This window comes from Carassius auratus, chromosome 11, assembly GCF_003368295.1.
Source record: "Carassius auratus strain Wakin chromosome 11, ASM336829v1, whole genome shotgun sequence".
Classification (NCBI taxonomy): domain Eukaryota; kingdom Metazoa; phylum Chordata; class Actinopteri; order Cypriniformes; family Cyprinidae; genus Carassius; species Carassius auratus.
Window position 1 is genome coordinate 10,197,903 of NC_039253.1, and position 23,576 is coordinate 10,221,478.

At 36.6% G+C, this 23,576-nt stretch overlaps 1 protein-coding gene across 2 annotated transcripts in view; it reads left to right on the top strand.

The window, feature by feature from the left end:
• The window catches only part of LOC113110993 (prickle-like protein 2), a 72,415-nt gene that overhangs the window by 25,754 nt on the left and 23,085 nt on the right, over positions 1 to 23,576 (top strand). The window contains exon 1 of one of the 2 annotated variants that reach the window (XM_026275351.1): positions 4,787 to 5,147. The exons of the other annotated variant lie outside the window; for it this stretch is intronic. The gene's annotated coding sequence lies outside the window, so the exon portion shown is untranslated. Of the gene's footprint in view, positions 1 to 4,786; positions 5,148 to 23,576 lie in introns of those variants that run through there. 2 annotated transcript variants of the gene reach the window in all.

Here is a 23,576-nt window from a genome sequence, read left to right on the forward strand (position 1 = left end):
GCTGATGCTGTGTTTTCCGGGAGAGGTCTTGAGTCACATCTCCGCTGACCTTTGTCCGATATCTCTCCTTGTGGTTTTAAGCAGAGCATGCGCTTCGAAATCTAATTTTATATGTGCAGTCTTGAGTGAGAGAACCAAAGACAATAAAATGCAGGAAAACATTGTGAGAACAGAAGAAACTGTCAATCTCTCAGTTTCCAGAGACTAGAAAATATAAAGGTCATGACCTCTAACGGTTTCTCGTCGTTTTTTCCTGTCTAATCAAAACCATAAGTCTGCTCCATCTTCTTCAGTACGGCTGTCGCCCCGGGCTCACTGGTGACACTAACACAGACATCGTTTCTTCATTGGTTAATGCTTGCTTAGTTCATTTGATTGGCAGTTGAAGCAGATACACAAATAAACCCTGTCAGTGTTTGTGTCTTCTGATGTGCCTTTTGGGACCTTCTGTGATGGGCAAGTTAAACAAACAGTAATGCTGTCCTGGCATTTGCTCCACTATTTGGAATGCTTGAAGGTTAAAATTCTGTCATGGAGGAAGCTATAGAATGTCAAATGTAATGCAAATAAAACAATGATTGCCAAAATTAGAGAAGCCTGTTTCCGCCACTGAATAAATATAAAAAAGGTAATTGCGACTTCTTATCTCACAATTAAAAAAAAAGAAATTTCGTACATTTCTGACTTCTTTTTAAAGAAACGTTTGATATAAACTGCGACTGTGAGTTATAAAGTCCAATTCTGACTAAGAAACTAAGAAACTATTTTCTTACGATTGCAACAATCTTGCAGTTCTCAGGAAAAAAAGAGTTTACATATCTAACGATATGATCATGCACATCTAGTCAGTAAATCTGGTTCTGTGATTACCGCTAAATCACCGTCACCTGCTTTCAATTGGAGCGGCATTTAATAGACAGAGCTGTAGATCACTGACAAGCTACACAATATCGCATTCATTATCGAAGGCGATTCATTTACTGACTAAATGCGCATGATCATATCGTTAGATATATCACCCAGCCCTAGTTTACATTGCGCAGATCTGAGAAGAAAACTTGCAATTGTTAGAAAAAAGGTAGAATTGTGAGGTAAAGTCACAATTACCTTTTGGAAACAGACTTTCTTAACTTATTTAGTCATTGATGTATTTAGTTTTTTTTTTTATCAATCAACGTTTAGCATAGATTAATTTATAATGACCCTTCTAATCTGAAATAATATAATATATTCTGCAGATCTATATCCCCATTCCTCAATGTTTTATTAAAACCAAATATCAGACGTTATTGTAATGTCTTGTAATATGTCTTATTATAGCAGATTTACATATTTTATTACATAAAAAATATATTTTCATGATTAAGAATAACCACACTGCAAAGTGATTTTGCTCTCTGGTCTCTGTAGGGGGGATTGGATCTTGCATGACACTGGCTCAATAATTAATTTCTAATGAAAATTTAAATAACATCCTTCCTGGTGTACATTTCAAGTAGTGCTTTCAGTACAAGTACATTCAGTGCATACTTCTAGTCTACTGTAATACACTGCAGTATAACTGCAGTTCAGTACAGTGTCCCCATATTATAATTACAGCAATGCACTGTAGACTGTTCCAAGTGAACTTCAGTGTAATTTAAGTTAAGCTCAATACATGCCAGTCCATAGTGACAACAAACTCCTGCACTACAAAATGAAAAGAAGAAAGCATATTGCACTGAACTGCAACTGAACAAGCAAAATAATTCACATTGGAGAAAACATTTGTTTTGTTTAGTTTTAGTTTTTTTTTTTTTTTTTCTTGCTGAGTAAAAGAGCTGGAAGATACAAACTCGTTGCTTGTTCGATGTGAAGCAGCAGCTTGTGAACTGTATTCATCCCTCTTTTACATAGCTTTTATGCACATTTGCAAGATGTTAATGTATTTAATTAAAGTAAACAAAGGCACATTATAAAAAAAATATGTGCAAAGATTAATAATTAAAAAAAACTCATTTTCCCATGAATAAATACCATTAGATTAGTCTGCAAAAGTAAACATTTACTGTGGGTTACTTTATTAATATAATCTCAAAAAGTTACCATGCAGAACCTTTTGTATTAGAGTAGCATTCATTGAGTTGATAGATTGGTAGATATGTGGAGTTTGGTAAATGGCACAGTGGATTAGATGAATTGCGGTTGAATTGGATTACAGTGATGTTTTAATCCACTGACGGAGACGGCTGTATAAAGCGGGATGAGTGCTGCAGAACACTGCATGTGTGGTTTAACAGGATGCTGCTGGTTTTACCTTTTATAATGAGGAGATATTAGAAAACAAGTCATTGTATCTCAGTTGCATTTTTATCAACATCATAACCATTATAGATTCCGTTGTTGGCACTATATAATCAGCTTCATAGCAAACTGTTTTTATCATTGAATTTGTTCATGTGTCCATTTCTTCAGTTTCTTTCTCTAGTCTTTTCTTTTCTCTTCTGTAATGAGACCAAACTCAGCAGTGAAAGATCTCCCTCCCACACCAGCCTGTCCTTAGACCAGCTATTGCTCATCACTTCTCAAGAGATGTATGGAGAAGTAGAGAGTGAAAGAAAGACAGAAAGAAGCAATAAAAAAACCCTGGTATTCTTTTTTACCAAAACAAAACCTAGTCAAATTAGTCTAGCTTACACCTAATCAAACTAGCATTTGACTGATTGACTAGCTGGTCTCATGGCTTCTTAACCCCTATAAAAACTTTTAAACCAAAAAAAAAAAAAAAAAAAACTGGTTTAAGATTTTTGTTAATTTATAAGTTGCCACTTTTTTTCTAGGCCCTTTATAGACTGTTATTACTATAATGATTTTGTACATGTGTTATTTTAGTATTATTAATACATAATATTTTGTACGCTTTTTTTTTACATTGAAGTTTTAGTAATTGCATATTTTTATAATTGTTGTTTTTTAACAATATACCCTGAGGAAAATGGGTGTATAATCAAGTTTCACTTAGAAATTGCTTACAACTCCAGGAAATTGTTTTGTATGGCAATCAGTAGTTTTAGTTTTAATTTGAGTATTTCGTTAAATATATATATATATATATATATAGTTAACAGTAGTAACCCTGCTTTATACTCATCAAACTGGATTATTTGTAGAAGACCGCATTGGTCTGTTCCTTCATTATGAGTTTGTATTATATGCATATGGCGTTTGTAGACCATTCATACAAAAACTCAGCAAAAAAAAGAAAAAAAAAAAGAAATGACTTTCACATATGATGGAGTCATTTTCGTATCAAATTCTGTTTCCTTCCACTATTTTTCTCCTGTTCTGTCCTAAATGAGAGTGATTGTATTTAATTTAAGAGGAAGACTGATTTTGATACATGAGTGTCTACTATCCTGTACCCTTCAACAGTCCAAAAAGGTCCTGTCATTGATGGCTTTTCCTTCCCGCTCTCAGATTTCATTGCACATTTCTTATTGCCTTTTCATGCATGCTCCTCTCTCATTCTCTCTTTGCCCTCTTTAGAGTATTTTGAGGTTTTCCACACCCTGTGCTTAGTCAAAGATGTCTATGTGGGTCACAAATTATTTTCCCACTTAAACAAGTATAGAGTGAATTGTTAACTGGTGGGTCAAGCTGTTTCATTCATTAAGTGTAGAAACAGTTCCCTCTCTGTTTTTTCTCTCAAATCCCTAGAATCCTTCTCTTTTGGGACGCTCCTATTGATTGATAACTTCAATTAGCAATGATGTGAGATGGAACATGTTACGTGTTCATAGGAGCACGCAGGGAAAGACTTTCTCCCTTCCTCTCCTTCTCCTTTTCCCTTTGCTTCACCATTTAATAAAACAGTCACGATTTTCTCTCAACAGATTTCTTTACAGGTGTCATTACAAACTCCTTAAGTGCTTTTTTGATGGAAATACAGGCACAATACAATATAGAAATGTCATATTTTGAGCTGAAAAAACACCCAGTAATAAGCGGAATGCAAATTTGTGCAAATACATGAGTCAGAAGACAACAGCCGATTATTTAGGTGCTCTATCTCACATCATATGACCAACCACACTTAAATCGCACATAAAAAGCTTCCATTCAGAGCAGGTTGCCTGGTGCCAAGCTAACATATAATTACATTAAAGAGTCGTGCAAGCAGCCATGGAATGTTTACCGCTCCAAGTCTTGGCATAGTCTCCATCTTCAACATTTAGAGATAATGTCAGACTAGCATGCTGCTTATAGGGTCATATAATGTGCCTATAACTTGTGGAAAGAGCAGACATGATGGGGTGCAAAAGAATGGGGTTTATGGGATTGTTTTTCCCAAGAATGTCAGTTGTGAGCCACTGGACTCCATGTGATTTAATGTTACTTAAATTCTATCTATAATACACATGATCCTTCAGAAATCTGGTGTTCAAGAAACATGCTGCCTTATAGCTGTTTTTTTTTTTTTTCTTTTAACCCTTATTTGATTTCAAGTAACACTATTGGGATGGTTTTAGATTTACTTATAGTTTTAGTTAACTATAATAACCCTTAAAATTGACATTTGACAATTTTAGTTTCAGGATAGATAGATAGATAGATAGATAGATAGATAGATAGATAGATAGATAGATAGATAGATAGATAGATAGATAGATAGATAGATAGATAGATGGATAGATGAGAGGTGATTTTAATCTGAGGTACTGCTGAGCTGTGATTGGCAGAGAGATCGATGACTCATGATTTGGGGACGGTTGGAGAGAGTTTAGTGGGTGGAGGGTGCTGGGAGGCAATTTTAGTCTGAGGAAGCAGACTTGCCACCTCTCAGCACTGCATGTATTCGTTTTAGCCTCTTTCTCTCTGTCTTTCTTCATTGCTTATTCCTCCTTTCCATCAGCTCTTGTTTTTAATGGCTCTTCCACAGATTGCAGAGTGAATGAGTGAAATCGTTCTCTGGCACAACGATTAGCTCCAAGCATTTGTCTTTCACTTGCTCTTCCCATTTCGCCTACTCTCTGCACTCAAATGTGCACATTTTCCAGTTAAGGAAGGACTGAGAGGTTTTACTGAGGCCTGTTATTCAGAAGCGATTATTCCATGAAGGTGTAACGACTTTTAAACTCTCCTCAGAAACCTAGTGCCAAAAGGAAGTGGTAAGTACGTTTCACACACACTTAGACTTGTGGTTTTGTGTGTTTCATGCACTTTACTGACACCTTGGTTTGTCAGACTCTTCGTACTTGTGCTGAATTCATTTTTGTGTTGCTTTTCATCATGCTTTGGTGAGAATGTCTTTGTTTTATGACTGTATTGCAAGCAAATGTGCCTCGAATGCAACTCATATGATTAACAGAGCTGGCAAAGTGCAAGAGCTACAGAAATCCACAACCTCTTGTCATCTCAGCTGTTAAGATTTAAGCAGACTGACAGCACACAAATCTTCAAGTATCTCACAGCTGTGCCACATGCCTCTTGCCTTATTTTTAACCTCTGCTGTTGTTTTATTGTTCTACAGTACTGGTGGGGCAGGCCAGCATATAGTCTAGAGCTTCAGTATAGGAATTTATGCTGCTACATACATATTTATACATTTTGTCTTTATTGCAAGATCCTCAAAGTTCAGGGTCACTATCCTTGTTGCTTGTAATTCTGCATTCTGAGACAAGAAATTGGCAGTATATTTTGTTAGGGTCTAGTGTTGAGACAGTTTATCTCTGTTGTGTCATCTGGATGGGACTGTAAATCATGACTATGCATTCTGTGAGTACTTGCTGTTGACTTTGTTTATGGTGCTCACGTGTAAAGGCTCGTGGCACCGGCACGCACTGGGGACAGATTTAACGTGTCACCCCGTGATATCCTGCTCACGCCCAGATGGGGTTTTCTAGTCACTTTGAACTTGAACTTATAAGTGCATGATAGAACTAGACTTTTCTAGAAATAGGCTTTTTATATACATGTTGGTTTCAAATGGTTTTGAAAAGCTTTTATTCAATTTTCAAGTTTTAATTGAACGATATCATAAAAACATAATTAGTATTAAATAAATATTGCAAATAAACACATTTTGCTACAAAATTCATGGATATTGAATAAATATCATGTTTCGGGGGAGGTGCATCACATGATTTTTTTTTTTTTATCTTTTTACTTTGCCTCGTCATAAAAAGGTACAATTACCCAATATTTTAAGGGCAGAGTGTTCCTCTCTGTTATGATTTTCAGTTTTATGATTTATACACTTTAGTTTTCACTTTGCAAGTTTGATTTCACAATTTGGCAGACAACATTCAATTTGGCAGTTTCGTTGAAATATTTTCATCTTTTGTTTTCTTTTTTACTGTGGTCAAGGCACGTGTATCATTTTATACATTTGAAAAAAAAATCCTTTTGCCTTGCCTTGCCTTTTCGTGGATTTTTTAAATAAATAAAAAGATTCTGCCACATCATTAAGCCTTATGCATTCAGTACCATAGACAAAATTCCTGTCTTTTACACTTTATCTTAGTTTCTTTATTTGTCTCTGTTTTTTTTTTCATCTCTGTCCTTGGCATTCTTTGTGGCGCTAACAGGATAAGTGAACACACTGTGGACTGCAGATAAATACAGAGACAGCCAGTGAATGAAGAGTCTAGCTGTACTTTGAGAAGAGTGATTATGAGGTGAACGTGTAGATAGGAGAAGGCATGTTGAGAGGTGACAAGGATAAAGCTCTCAGTCTACCTTAATGCACACTGCAAGCAATGAATGTGGCCACTGAATTTTTTTTTTTTTTTTTTGGCGGGTGAGTGGGTGCCTCCTAAACACAATCTTTCCTCTCTCCTGCTGCTTGCTCTATTTCCTACTCTCACAGTCCCAGCCAATCAAAGCTGAATGTGCAGGGCTCCAAGAGATCTGAGTTCATCACCCAGATGGCATTCAAGTCATGGACCAGTGATTCATAATGGCCCTCTTTAATACCCTTACACATATATAAACACACAGTATTTTAAAGCATCGTTAAATAAAGGGTCATGAGCCCGGCTCACTCACAGGGGCCATATCACATTTTCTAATACTTTAATTTATCACAATTAAATTTTTTCCACTTGTAAAGTAAGAAAAGACAGTAAGAAATTTTTTTCATGACCATTTTCCAACCTCACTTTGACCCTCGATATTACACAAGCTGTTAGCGCTGTTTTAAATGTAAGAAATTTGTAGAGCTGCAGGTGTGATGTATTTTGCACTACCCTGTTCTTCAATAACAGCCTTTTTGCACCATTTATTTCCATTTAATTTGATAGGATCACAGAACAAACATTTCTGATCAGTTCAGTTTTTGAATATTCCGGGAATGTCCTGGAGGTGCAGAGTGGACGGTGCTACACCCAGCACAATGCCTGGTGCACATTTGTACGTTTTTCTGTCATTATTCCTTCTTATAAGTAGGCCAAGTTTATAAACACTAAATGGGCATTGTTAATGCGTAAAAGAGGGCAGTCATATGCTAATGTTGCAGATAGGAATTTGTTTTTCAGCTTAGTTTGTTAATGCTGTCAAGGTATCCCTACATTATTATTGTGCCCACAAGAGTTAACAATAGTTAAAAGATCTATAGAAATAGAAACAAATATAATAATAATGCTAAGAGTCAAATTCATCCATAATTTTATTTGTATTCTCTATTTTTTGGCCAATGAATCCAACAAAAAAATTAAAATGTAGGAAAGCGTTTCCAAAAAAAAACTCCCACACTGGAGCTTTTTTTAGAGTGCTTTTTTCCTGTCATCTCCATCTCTACATGCTTTGTCCTCATCTTCTGTTCTCCATTTTATGATGAATGTCATTTCAATAGCAATCCACGTGATAGGGAATTAAACATTTTAAAAACACGTGTGATGCACGTTACCAAGTGTGAAAAAAATGTGCTCTTCATTTTCTTTTTCAGTGACGTAAAACATGACGTGCTTTTGTGGGCAAGACAGAGATGTTGCATAAAAGAACAAATTTGAATCACAGCGCTTTTCATTGTTTAGGTGTCAACAATATCAGATTGCGGCATGTTGCGACACCCCCCACCCCCCTTTCCCCATCCTGTAAGACAGAGGCAGGGAGCCAAACGAACCAGACTGCTACTCAGCACTCCCACCGCCTGCCTCCTAACGCCTCCTGGCCAGGGAACTGCTATTCTGAGGAACTGTCAGTCAAACACAAGTGCTTCTGTCCATCGTCCGAAGGAGTGAGAAAAAGATAGAGGGGAAATGCCAGAGAGAAAGACTTGGTGAGAGAGGAAGGGTCGCTAAGATTAAGAGTTAGACTAATGAATGCGATGACAGTAAGAAAGACCAAGAGAGAGAATAAAAGGGACAGGTTTCTTTGATTTTTCAACCGTCCATAATCCCTTTTGGACAATCATTTGGTTGCCAGTCTCTGGTTCACTGATCGTCTTTGTTCTACATTCTAGCTTTCCAAGCTGCTGTGCTTAAAATACACGCAGACAAGCATGCAACAAATTAACTACTAGTTGCCATGAAGCTCTAATCTTCCTCCTTAAATTTCACCACGGACAGATTGTGCATATCCATTAGAATCAATCAGAGCATAGACAGGTCCAAGTACACTCCTTTTTTTTTTTTTACAAGCAATTAGTCATCAAAGTGGAGCCGCATGTGTCACCAAACAGGGAAAAGGCTTTTGGAAAGGCTTGGTCGCCTGCGTTGCGGATTCATGAACCGTGAGGAGCTCTTTTTGGGCTTAACTAGAGGAGTTTGAATCGGAGCTGTTTGACTTAATTAAATGGTGTCATGCTAAGCTGAGTTACAGGATTAACTGGGTTAATGTGTTTTTACTGTAGTCTTTTATTGGTGCACAGTCCTTGACTCCTTGATGTAGAGATAGAAAGTTGGGGAATAGGGATGAGAATTATAAGGAATTTAGCAATTCTGGTTCCAATTCTGATTTCTTGGTGATTCTTTAAGTATATTTTTGTTTATTTATTTTTAAAGATGGACCCTACCTCTTCAATAATTTTTCTTAGCTACATACAGTACTAAACAAACATGCTAAACAAAAACATTTTTATGCAATACAATTTTAAAAGACTAAATAGGTAAGATTTTTAAACATTTTATGCTCACCAGGGCTGCATTTATTTGATCAGAAATACAGTAAAATAGTAACACTGAAATACAATTTATTGTCCATCAATTAGTACTCCATTCAGTGTCTCATGGTTCTTTAGAAATAATTCTGCTGATTTTAACGCTTATTATCAACGCTTGATGGTTTTACAGAGGGCATGATATTTTTCATGGATTCATTGAGTAGAAAATGAAAAAGAATAGGCTTTATTTGAAATAGAAATATTTTGTAACGTAATACATTTCTTTACTGTCACTTTTGATTACTTTAATGCATTCTTTTTAAACAAAACTGTTAATTTACTTAGTACTGTTTCCTTTTTTAGTTAAATCATTGTTACTAATTGCACTGATTTAAGCCTTGAAGAGTGCACCGAAAAATAAACTATTTTGTGTTTGACAGAAACAGTGTGAGTAGGCTAGTTGATAGCAGAAATTTCATTTTTGGGTGAACTATCCCTGTAAATAAAAAGTAGCCGTTCAAAGGGTTTAATTTGGCCTGACAAAATAATGAGCTGTGAAGACCCACTCTAACTGATTAAATAGAGAGTGACTCATTAAATTGATTCAAACCAATTCATCTGATTAATTAAAAAAGACTTTAATCATAAGAGTGTTTGTTTGTGAAGCAGACTACTCTGAACTCACATCGATGAAAGTGTGCAGATGTTCAAAAACCTCTAACAGTCATGAATATCATGCGGTTCCAGTATCTTTTAAAAATAGTTCTCAACCCTGTTGCTGACACCCACCCACAAACACATGCACATGTCTTGGCAGACCATTTGGTAGAGTTTCTGCCTATGGAAACTTCGAGGGCTGCTCCAGACAGAGTATGCATGGTTAAACCAAGTACTCTTGTAACCATTGTGGTTGTAATCACTTAGTATGGAGCCGTCTGTGATTATTGATGACACACACTAATTGGGATCATAGCTCATCTCCCAGACACTGACATAACCACTGAAGTCAAATGCTAGGCAGCCAGAGGTCATGTGTTAATGCCAAGTGTCATATGTCATGTGTCAAGTTAAAGTGAGCCAACCCCAAAGGCATGTTTAATATCTGCTGTGTACGTGCATATGTGGGGCTGATTTGTCAGATATGCACATAAAATATAGCTTTGTCCTGCTTGCAATCACAGTAACTGAATTCAGTAAGAGTATCAGCTCTCTTTCTCTCAAACCTGCAATCTTCTCTTTCTTGTGGATACTTTGTGAACATGTACCCTCTTGGTTGGAAAATGGTGTGTCTGTAGCAACTGGGATGGTAAAGTTCATAGCTGCTGGAAAGTCTGAATGTCTCTGGCATGTGATACTACTGAGATTGGTGAACTGTGAGAGGCTGAGTAGAAACGTCAGGCCTGGATGACACACTTAAGCTTTAATGGGGGGAAAAACTTGTGGTCTGAACATTGTATGTTTAATAGTTGCAATGATTTATATATATATAAAAAAAAAAACATAAAGGATGCTGACTAACATAGAGTCAAGAGGGTCTTTGTGTTATTGATGAGAACGAATTGAATGCAGTGACTCATACGGCCTGATTGTGTAACGTTTTGAAAAGATTAATTTATCTAAGAATACTTCAGCATGATTAGAAAGACTGTGACTCAGTAAGCATAAAGGCTTGATGACTCCTCAGGAAATATGAAGTCTGTATGTGAATATCTGAACACAAATTAAGATTTATTTTTGATGAAATCTGAAAGCATTCTGACCCTGCATAGACAATACAACTGAGATGTTTAAGGCCCAAAGAGGTAATAAGGACATCATTAAAATAGCCCATGTAACATCAGTGGTTCAACCATAATCTTATAAAGCTATGAGAAAATTTTTGCGCACAAATTAGGGATATGCCGGTATAAAATTTTCATTTTGTGATTAATTGCTAATGCTTTTACCATATACGGTATTATCATTTATTGAAACTTAGTTGCAAAAACATGTTGTCATAATAGTGTTTAACAGGTTTAATAACTTTTTCTAATAATAAAAATAACTGAACATTTAAAAACAATAATTCACAAAATTTTTGATAAAGTTTTACAAAGATTAAAGTGCAAAAGAATAAAAAATAGTAATAGTTATCACTAAAATCCAATTAGTTAACCTTAGTTAATGCATTAACATTAACAATGAGCAATAGCTAAATTTGCTACATACGTTATTAATCTGTTAAAAATACAACTCTTAGTTTATGTTAGCTCAATATAAAACACAGTTGCAAATTTTGATTTTAACATTGTTATTAAATATTCAAATTACCAAAGATTAATCAATGTTTACAAGATTTTTTAATTGGCAGTTTAATTAATTAATTAACTAATGTTAACTAATGAAGCCCTAATTATGAAGTGTGACTGAACAATAAAGACTCAAAACACTTTCAAACAATCGATGTTGTAGTCCAGATTAAAATGTAAAATGGTTACAAAATAAATATCCTATTAAGTCTAAATATTGAAGTATTTGGCGCTGTGATGAACACCATAGTTAATACACAAAATTGAATGCTATATAAATAATTTAAATACATTTCAGAAACCGAAAGTAGGGCAGCTGCTTTGTTTATGGGGTTTCTTTAACGGTTGCATTTCTGCTGTTCAGCGCCATCTGCTGTCAGAGAGTAAATGTTCGTAATGGGAAGTTCAGATCATTTTACCATTCAGCAAAATGAACCAAACTTTTTTCAAGTCATTTGGTTCATTTCATTCATTTGAGCAAAATGTAATTAAAATGTTATGTTACATCCCTAATTATGCTAACGTTAATTAAACACAATACAAACAAGACAAAACTATAATGCTATAAGAAACAGAAAATATGAATTAATTGTTAACCTGATTCTTTAGTCTGTGCTAGCTCACCTCACCTCTTATCTGACAAGTATTCGGGTTTGAAGTTCACGTGTGTGTGTGTGTGTGTGTGTGTGTGTGTATAGCTCTGAGAGGCCTGTTCTAAATGCATAAATTGCTGATCTTCTGATGTTTCAGGAACAGGTGGTGGAGAGGCTATAGACAAGCTCCTTTAGAACTAGCAGTACTGATCCAGAGTCAGTCTGAAACTGGATATAGGTCTGAGGACACTGTTTGCAAGTGAAGAAGAAAAAAAGTCAGAAAAAAAGATGATGACACATGGATGCAGTTAGAACAGATTAAGATGGAGAACAGAGTCAGCAGTTCTGAGGAAGAAAGAGAGGAACATTTAAAACGAACAAGGAAATATAGAAGGTGCAACTTCAGTACCTGTTATGATAAATGAGGCTATAATAAAGTATCCTTCCCTCCCCCTCTTCTTTTTTCCTTCATCTCACTCTCTTTCTCTTTCACTGGCTGTCCAAAGCCGCAGCCTTGGCAGCAAACACCCCACTCCATCACGTCACGCCATGCGCGATCAGCGGACCTCATCTATACACACTCGTTTTAAGAGCTTTGCCGCACAAAATGGCAAACGGACCCCCAGGGATGACTTTCAATAAGTCATGCTTAAATGTGACAAGTGTGAACTTTAGAGCGTGTTCTTGATACGGTAACACGCATGGATGTCAGATGAAACAGATCATGCGTGGTTATGTGTTTGTCAGGCTATGAGAGCATCATGGACCACGTACCACTTCTAGCCTCTGAAAACTTTGGCACTGGACGTTGAGAACAAAGAAAAGGATAGAAAAGCTTTCCTATTGAAGTGTGCTCTCACTTTGTAATAGAGCCAGCAATGCTGTTTGTGTACCACTGGAACTTTCCAAGTGTCCTGTAGTGTGTGTGTGTGTGTGTGTGTGTGTGAAAGAGTGTACAACGGCTGGGCATGCTTGAGATACCTCTGTATGTTTTGCCAGACAACAGGCGAGATCTCCACAACAGCTCTCCCTCTGTGCACTGAGCGACATAAGGGGACTTTTTCCACCAATTTTCTGTGCGTGATGTCTTCATAGTCCATGGTCACAATTGGAGGCTCTTGTCCAAGGGAATGAGAAAAATTACAGGTTTGTGCTTGTGCGTACGCGTGAAGAGAGCAGCGTGCTTCCAAGTAATGCTAACGCCCTCGGAGATTCCTTGGAAGGAAAATGAAAAGCACACGTGAAGGAAAATAAGGGGGAAAAGTAAAAGGAGGACAAGAAAAGAGCGAGACTGAATATATGTAAATTAGGAAAGCCAGGTAACATTGTACTATAGGTGCCCTTCACAGATTAATGATTATTATTCATTTATTGTAGTTTTATAAGAATATTGTTTAAATGTACACATTTTTGGAGAGAACCTGCAAGTATTTTTTTACTTTTAGAAGCCCTCCAAAGCATTTGTTATAATGTAGTGCTTTTAAATGGAGAATGATGTTGTTTGCTCATGTCTAACCATTTTCTATCTGTCTCTCACAGAGTCTTTTAATTTGTACCATTGTAAATATGACACCTTCCCCTAAACTCCATTTGTGGTGTGTATGATAGAGCTGTTACGAATTTGCTGCCTGTAAAGAGCATCTCAAATCACTTGAGGTTCCAATTTGGGAAGGATACGTCAAACTATGTGTTTAGCAGTGTGTATATATACACTTCTTTTGTTTAAAGAATGTACTTAATAAATGTATTAGAAGCCTAAATCAGATTAGAGAGCATTATGGTATCCAAATCCAAACATACTCGACTCTAATGTTTCCTTTCCCCTCATTCATAACCATTAATTTAGGCAGTGTTCAGCCAAGCTTAAGTCCCGATCATGTTTCCGGTTAAAGATTCATACTGAAGTGCGAGTGTGTGTGGGCTTGATGTCTGTAGATCTGCAATATTCAGTAAAGATTAAATTCACAATGTTGGCCTTCACGCTAACAAAGCTCTGCCAGCAAATGGCAGTTTCGTCTGATCTTCGATACGGGTCCATGCCTGACGCACTCTCATTCACTCCCCAAGCCTGACAATCTGTCAAAAAAAATCAAGCATTTGCCTCCCCCTCTTTTTTTTTTCTTGTTCTCTTTCTCTAGCTTTGTCCGTTTCCTCTCTTGTTTACCTCAGGGACACAGGATCATTCTGGAGACTTTTCCAAACAAGTAAAAATGCAGTTGCACTTGTAATTGATTTCCCAAATACAGCAGAAGATGTACTGAGAGGAGCGGCATTTTAGGACACTATCCAGGAGTATATTATATTATATTTATATTTTGTTTTATTTTAATTTAGTTTTTACCGAATCAAGTCTGTTTTTGCCTTTAAAACACACAAACCATAATCTTAATTTAATTTAATTTAATTTTTATTCATCCAGTCTATCTCTGTCTTTTAACACAATCATCATCTATTGCTTTAAAGTACTATAAGAAGTAATTTATTCTATTCTATTCTATTCTATTCTATTCTATTCTATTCTATTCTATTCTATTCTATTCTATCATCAGTCCCTGCCCTGTAGAAATATTCCAATCCAGTCTGTTTCTTTTAAACACACAATCCATTTATTTTATTTTGTTTGTTATTTTATTTGTTATTTTTATTTATTTTTTGCATCAGAATTACAACCAGAGTTTCTAAATATGCATTACACAGCATCAAGTCTGTTTCTTCACACACACACACACACACACACACACACAGCAACATCTAGTGCTTGAGTGCAAACCACACCTCAGGAATATTAAAAGTGCATTAGTTATCAAAATAACGCTGATGGTGCAGTTTTCAGCCACTGCGTGAGGGTATATGTGCTCGTGGCCTCATCTGTCCCGGTGGTATTGTTTAGCAGGTCTTGCTAAGCAGTCCTGCGCTCATTAAGCTGGTGAAAGCTGTGGTGAGTGTGATAAGACTGCTAGTGATTGTTATTAATGTAACACACTTCTGCAGCCTTTCACTGGGACTGACTGACTGTGTACATTTAATTAGATGGACAGGATCTGTAAATTAGCACAGACCATGAGTTTAAGTCCTCAAATATGGCTGAGGTGTGGACTGTGCACGGTGTTTGTTCATATTGCATGTGTGTAACTCCAGAGGGCAAGTCAGAGTATGACTTCCCTCCAAGTGGAGCGTTGCTGGCATTCGTTCTGGTTTTCAACCATTGCATTTTAAAATTAAACAGACCACCTCTTTAACTTCCCTTGGGCTTTACACCTCCCTACTAGCAACGAGATCAGCTCTAAGTGCCTTTAACGGTTATGCATGCATGGACTAGAAAAGAAAATCCAAAAAAGGATATTTTACAGTGAGGTTTATTTATAAGGTATTATTCATAAGTTTTATTTATGCACTGTTCTTATTTTAATTCTATTTTATGATTTAACCCTTAATCGTAATGTGGATTGTGTATGCATTTCACACAAAAAAATACAATTTAACGGTTGGCTTAAGCTGTTCCTAAGCCTCAGAGTAGATAGTGTTTGTTTTGATGCTGAGCTCTATAGAAAAATGTGACTTTGTGACTTTTCTCAAAGAAAGCAAAAGCAAGACTCATGTTGACTCTGTTAGTGCAAGCATGAGAGAGCAAACTTCATCTTTCTTTTTCTCCTCCCTCTCTCTGCTCTTTTCATCTATTCCTCATTTTGAACACTGACACATAAAAAAAACATATCAATCTTTCTGTCTGTTCCTTCTGCTCAATAAATGGCTCCGGTTTCTTTTTGGACAATGACCTCAAATGTTTTCACCGTATTGTGTTTAACACTGGGTTAAATGTGGAGAAAGAATGTTAATTTATAAATATCTGAGACCATTGTTGGTATTTTTCTAATATCAGTCTGATATCTATGACCACAAATGAAGCATTTCAAGATTTCATGTACCCAGAATTGGTTTCTCCTCGTGTTCAGGGTTTAATTTCAACCACATGCCGTGTTTTTTGGAAGATATCTTGATCCAGTGACATCAGAACAAGGCGAGGGAGACATTTAACCATTAACACCCTTACCCTTCCACCATAATGTCCCTTCCCCCTAGGCTCACACATTCCCACAAAGCCCTAAATCTGAGGCTAAGTAAATTGTTGGCACAACATTCTCCCAGATGCCAGCAAGAGGAGAAGTGTGATAGATCTGTCCCATTGAACAGTCATGCTTCAGTAGATGAGCTGGATGGTGGATGGGTCTCATTCTCTTTGTTTGGTTTCTAGTCAGCATGTTATATGTTGAACATTTACTCACATGAACACATTTACCCCCATGGTGTTTTTTCATCATTGCTCGACTAAACCATTTGCAAACAATTAGGTTCCTCCTGAAGCCCATTGTCAACTCCACACACACACACACACACACACACGAAACAACTCCCTGGGGCTTGAGGAGGGGTTGTGTCTCTAGTAATGAAAGAGAATCTTCTTTCATTTGTTCAGTCTTATTGAGACACACACAGAGACAACTGCTCTCTGTAGCACCTAACCCAAATCTGTCAAATATTCTCATTAAACTCTGATGAACAGAATTTTGAAGTGGTTGTTTCACGCATTAACAAAAATATTAAAGGAAAAGTTCACCCAAAAATGAAAATACTGTCATTGAAATTTTCTTGATTATTTTTGTGTGCCATGATCAGCTGGTTGGACTCATTCTGATGGCACCCATTTAAGTGATGTAATGCTAAAAAAAAAATTCAAATCTGTTCCAATGAAGAAACAAACTCATCTATATATGTTGGATGGATTGAGAGTGAATAAACATTAAACAAAATGATTACACTTGGAATATAGTGCAAGAGTTGTATTAACACCTTTTAAGATACTTCTATGGTGATTTCATGTCATTTGAGTCCTCATTCATTGTAACTTTATGGTAAAGAGCAAGCGGTGCAATAGGTCATTTCCATTCATAAAAGAATGTCGTACAGGTTTGAAACGACAAGAGAGTGAACAATGGTGGCAGAGGGAATCGTCCCTTTAAGCATTATGCATTACCCGAATGTCCAATAGTTTAAAATACCAATATAACCAACCTTGTGCTCTACTTACAGAAAATGAGGTTAAAAGCTTTGCTCATCATGGCAGTGTCTATCTTTAAAGGGCTGCTGTCATTTTTCATCTCTGTAATTTATTGGATGACAAAGACTTAGTCATGCAATGAATTGCCATTTAAACAAATCTAAGACTGTGCCTTCTAGAGTCCTTGCAATGGCCTAGTTGAGAAAGCTTGTAGCATAGAGAGGGTGAGACCCACACTGAGTCATATATTCAGTATTAATGTCAACTCAAGGCAATTAGAGGCAGCAAATCTGGCTTAGAAAATATAAAGGACATAGAAATGAATCACAGTGATTGTTTCTTCCATTAAGCAGGTGTGAGGCTTTGATACAACTGATTTCCATTTAGTCTTTTTTGTGTGTCTGACTCATATGCTGAATTTTGTTTCCGCTGCTGGAAGAGTGTGAAATTTTGTTCCTTAGCTGAATGAAGAGTGTCACATTCATCCACTTACATCACTGAATTAATTTCCTAAAACAATGCTCATTCACCAAGCATGCACATACCCAAATTGGTGCGTGAAATCTCCAAAAAAAAAAAAAAAAAAAAGAGTTTTCATGAACAAATCATCATATATAGACTTTATAATTGTGTTGAAATGTTATATTTCACCATAAGTTTATTTTATAATATGTAATGAAAGAGTATAGCTTGTGTTATAGCTTGGGCTGCAAGATCTCGCTGTATAAATATGCAGATGGCTTATGGGAGGTTTGTAATCTAGGTCTGTATAAAATATGTTTATTGTTGTTTTAAATGGTTTTAAAGCTGCGGTAGGGAACTTTTGACGCTCTAGCGGTTAATAAACAGAACTGCTTGCGTCTTGCGGAAGAACATCGTAGCAGGAACTACTTCTCTCTGTTTATGTCTATGAAGAATCACAAAGGTACTGGGTTACTCCGCCGCGGCATCCCCGAAGCAATCTAAAATAGTCTGAATATAAACACTTATTAAAGGTGCACCCTAGTGATTCAGGACAAGCCAAAAACACGGTTTGGAAAATGGATTCATGGTGTACTCGCTTATTATATAAATTTTTCTACATTTTGAACACAAACAAAGTTACAGACCGCAGCTCTGATTGGTTGTTTCTTACCGGGAGCGATGGAGTTTCTGCAAATGGCAATAGAACCACTGGGAGGAGCCAGAGGAGCTTGATTTTTTTCACAGATTATCTGTCTCATATTCTACTGTCAGGACATAATGACAGGTTTAATAAATATGTATAAGTTCCCTACAGCACCTTTAAGGATGGCACACTTGGCTTTGCTTGGGAATCTGCATAACGTCAGGCGATGGCATTTTTAGAGCATTGTATGTTTGCTGCTGTAAAATAAATTTTGTATGAGAATATTTGGAATACTCATTTGGAATTAAGAATAAATAACGTCCATATGAACATAGCAAGATGTTTTTCTGTGCATACACACATGAAATAGCCTAATTCATGCCATTAATAGTGAATGAGACTCAATGATTGGCAGATAAACTGTTAGCCTCACCCCAAAACTCAAACACTGGTTAAAGATGCACAAACAGATTTTTTTTGCCATATTTTGCTTTTATTGTGATAGGACAGATCAGAATAGACAGGAAGCGAAATGAGAGAGAGAGAGGAGGGGTGGGACTTTGAAATTTCCTTGAGACAGAATTCGAACACGGGATGCCCACAAACAAATGATTTTAAATCGTTAAAGAATGTTTATGGGACATTTTTATGAATGTATTCTCTTGATATAGACTAAAGTTAACACCATGTTGGTTAACCCAAGTAATTTCCCTCATGAATAGGATCTTCTGGTTTGTGTGTGAGGGTTTTTTGTTCGAGTTAGGGTTTGGGTTAGAGCTGTGTTTATTTGTGTGTAAGTGTGTGTGTTTGTAGCCGACACAGGATCTCTAAAGTTTAACGCCGGTCACCATCTTTAGTGTGCCAAATTCCTCAACTGGCCTCTAAAACGGAGCTCTGTGGTGGAGACTCGTGTGAGTGTGACCAGTCTGGTCCTGACCTCCTTTTGTTCTTATCTTTACAGCATCTCGTAGATTGCGTGTTTGTCTGCTTACCAACAAAAAGACAACTCTCTTGAGCGAAGAATAAAAAACCAAATGAAAACTTGAGATGCTACTTTAGAAATAGGAAGGATTTGCAAGCACAGGCTGTAAAACAGACCAGATGGTTGAGTTCATACATTGTTTGCACTCCCACACACAGAATCCTGTGAGGAAGGAAAAACTGCTTACTAGCGTCATTTCAAATCTGTGAGCCTTACATATTTATTTAATTTCATTTGCCTCTGCACTTCACATGATATGCGTACCTAGGAGGTCTGCTAGATCATGTTTAGATGTACATATGGCCTGATTTGCTACATAATTTGCTTCATACTAGGCAAAAATAAATAAATAAAACAAGATCTCTGTGGGTAGCTGATAGGAAAACCTCTTTAGGCTTAGATTAAACATTAAATGAGAGTATAAACAGATCAATAATGTGATCAAGAACACCTGTGGGTCTGTTAGCCTCTCTACAGAGGATTTCAACCATGCTAGTTCAGGCTAATTTATGCTAGTTTGGTGCTAGACTAGCTATTGGAGGTTCATAGCTATATTGTAGCCAGTAAAAGTTAGCTGGTGGCACTGTTTAAACTAAGGAAATCTTGTAGGTTTAACTAGCTATAAACACCCTCCTAAGATACTAGCATTTAAAACGCGACATATCCTGCTAACTGTCATTTTAGCTGCATATAGTGCCTTCTACTGCATGCTAATGCTGTTTTGTGTGTTGTACTATATTAGCATAGCTTATCTGTATGACAAGACCTTTAATGCCAAAAGTGCTAATTATCAGGCATGTGTCAACATCGAACTCTCACATGCTAGCCGCTGCAACACTGACCTCTGGCCTGAAGATGGTAATTCACGATAACCATGATGAAAACATGGTGTCCATTCCTCTGGCCTTGTGTTTCTGACACGCACAGTTTGTTTCATTGTTTTATGGGTTCATATTCAGGGCATGATAGCTAGTGTGCAACACGGAAAGAACAAAATGGGATAATTATGTCATATCCTCTGACTTGTTACGCCCGCACAGTGACGAATCGCCGGAAGGGGTGACAGATGTAGCATTCAGCAGATTGGTCTCTCGGCACCAGCCGTGAATGATAAAGTAGAGTGATTACATATTCCAGCCATGAGCTAAACGGTTTTAACATTTTAATCAGTAATTAACATCAAGCCAAGAGCCGCTGGGATGCAGACAAACGGGATTGAGTTTTTCATTACAGTATGTGGAGTTGTTGTTCATTTGGCTTGTGATTTTTAAACTACAATTTTCAGAAGGCACGAGCTCAGTCTAATAAACACTTCATATTAATGATGCTTTAAGCATAGCAGGATTTATTACATTGTGCCATTAAAATCACCTATTAGATTTCAGTGTTTTAAACGGCTTGTTTTTTTGTGTGTGTGTTTTTAGTGAAAGTGTGCTATTTATGTCCTTTCTACACCCACATGCTGGGGGGTTTAAGAAACTGCTCTGATTTGGCACTGTAGAATTACAGCCTACCTTCTCTAAGGCGTCTATGGAAGGAACTGATGAGAGTTATTTCAGATTTCAGTGACTTTCACCCGGAAATTAACAGGGATAGAAAATAGGTCAGAAAAGGCAGGTGTGCCACGTGCCACAAAGTGTTGGTGGGTGGGTGGGTGTATTTGTGGTTCAGGTATAATCTAAGTTATGGGGACAAAGATGGCAAGAGTCCAAAATCCTTGTCTATGTGGTGACATATTTTTGTCCCCATGAGGAAACAAGCTTATAAATCATAAAAAATTATCTGTTTTGAAAACCTAAAACATCAGAAAGTTTTGAGTGTTTTTTTATTATTATTATTATTGTGAGGTTTAGGGTAAGGGTTTGTAGGGTATATAAAGTTTGTATAGTAGAAACATCATTATGGCTATGGAATATCTCCATAAAACATGGAAACCAGTGTCTGTGTGAGTGTGTGTGTGCATCAGTTATATCTTTTCCCTTTGTGCTCTGAACTTTTCTATGCAGAGCACTGTGCGTTGTGAGTGTTGCTTCAAGTGCATCATTAGCTGGGTTTCTATCCTAAGTTGTAAATTTAATTTCTGTTTAAAATTAGAATATCACATAAAACATTTGCAAATAAGGACTGTTTGCATCCAACGAGTCAGAGAGAACGAAATCATCACTTCCTGGAAAAACTGGCACTAAATATCACTAAGAAAAGTAGGAGAAGCCACTGAAAAAAAATCTCAAATATAATAAATTATGCTACTTGCGCTTCGAGTGAGCAGACAAGACACAATAAATGCAGTCTTGCTTTTGGAGGTCAATGTCAGCTGTTCGGGTATGCAGACGTTGTAGAACGTTCTGGGAGGCAGTTATGCAAAAAAAATTTGATGACAGACTTTGCTCTGGCACTTCAGAATGACCATGAAAACAGTCAGCTTGGTTAGTCAGGTTATGCCGTCTCATAGTGCAATGTCACATGACGTATTTTGAACGCTCATCCAGGATTTGTATGCAAAATGTCTTTCAATCTCCCGTTATTCACATTAACCCTTTTTCAACAAACTCAAAAACCACCTCAAGTGAGCATTAAATCTTTTTTGTGAATAAAGGGATTTTTTTTTCATATTTATAGTTTTGCGCAATGAAAGATTATTATTAGTATTTCCTTTCTTGTCCTATTTATCATATGTTGCTGCCTTCATTACGGTGCTATACATTTAAAGAAATGTCTTTAAATTTCATAGTATATATATCGGACCGATATCGTTTGAGCGATTATGACCGACGTTCAATGCCTCATGACTAAACAAAGGGCACCAGTGTGAGTGTGGACACGCGTGGCATAAAAGAGTAATAAAAAAAAAAATCTTTTGCACTTTTCTTGAGGCTTGAAACTGTCCCATAGACTCCCTGTTTTCATCCAAAATATCTTAAATTGTGTTCCAAAGAACAAAGCTTTTACACAACATTACATTTTTAGAGTTATAAAATGTAAATTTTGGATGTTGTTTTCAAAACAAAATGAATACAAATATTAAAAATTTCATATATCTGCTTATATATCTGTCTGGATCTCACATCGCAATCCCAGAGTAATCTTCATATTTATTCACTGGCAGCTTGCTTAAGTTAACTACTGTGGAGATCTGGAACAGCTCCAAACAATGCCATTGTGTGGCAGAAGTGCTGTTTTCCATATGTGGATCAGATCTGGCCTGACAATGCCTCAGTTTCTTCCTAGTAAGTAAGGAAAATTAGTGAAGACAAAGGAGGGTTCAATTCCAAGGCTAAGAGGTTTGGGGTGCATGTATAACTCCCCTCTAGCCCTGTGCTCTGATCCATCTCCAGGACATCCCATACAGAGGAGCGTCTGTGTATGAAGCAGGAGGAGTCTGTGAGAAACAAGCACACTGTGAAAAGCATAGAGTGTAGATATGTGTCAAATGGACCAAGACCTGCAGTTTAACACCAAACCTTTTCAATATCCAGTGTCCCACACACACACACACAAACACTCCATCCCCCATCATTTGCAGTTTAAATAAACACACAAAACGGTGTGTGTGTGTGTGCTCCCCTTTCTGCTTGATGTCTGCCTGGGCCTTTAATGCCATGTAGGGTGTTACTTTCTTCTTCAGTTCATATGAAGGAAATGTAAATAAGCAAAGACCACAGTGCAAGATTTTAGGAGAGTTGAGGACTGTTAAATAGCAAAGAGGATTTATGGAGCTAATATGGGAAAATAAAGTCCATCTTTCTTTCTCACTGTTTATATGTAGATTTATCACCTCGCTCTTTTCTAATGTTTTTATATTTCAATTCTTACTTCCTGGATATTATAAATTCTACAGTTTGGGGTGGGTATGATTTTTTTAAATGTTTTAGAAGTAGTATCTTATGTTTACCAAAGTGGCATTTATTTGGTCAAAAGTGTAATATTGTGATTATATTATTACAATTGGAACCATTTTCAATTTTAATACATTTTAAAATGTAATTTATTCCTGCGATGACAAATCTACATTTTCAGCAGCCACTACTCCAGTCTTCAGTGTCATACGATTCTTCAGAAATCATTTTATCTTCTCATTTCTTTTATTATCATTGTTGAAAACAGTTGTGCCTTTTTTGTGAAAACGAAATACTTTTTTTCAGGATTCTTTGTTATATAGAAAGGAATTAATTTGAAATATATATTTTTGTAACATTATAAATGTCTTTTTTGTCACTTTTGATCAATTATTTGTGTCCTTGTTGAATAAAAGTATTCATAAAAAACCTTACTGACCCTACACTTTTGAACAGTAGTGTATAAAATATGTACAAGACACAGCTGCCCTCCAAAGAAACTGGAGTTTCAACTTTTCAGATTTCGATTTGTACCTCTCACCCGCTACTCCATGTCACTGTTCAATATGCTATTTTCCCTTTCTCTGATCTTTTCTCATCTGTAATTGAATTCATTCATTTTCCGCCATGTCTC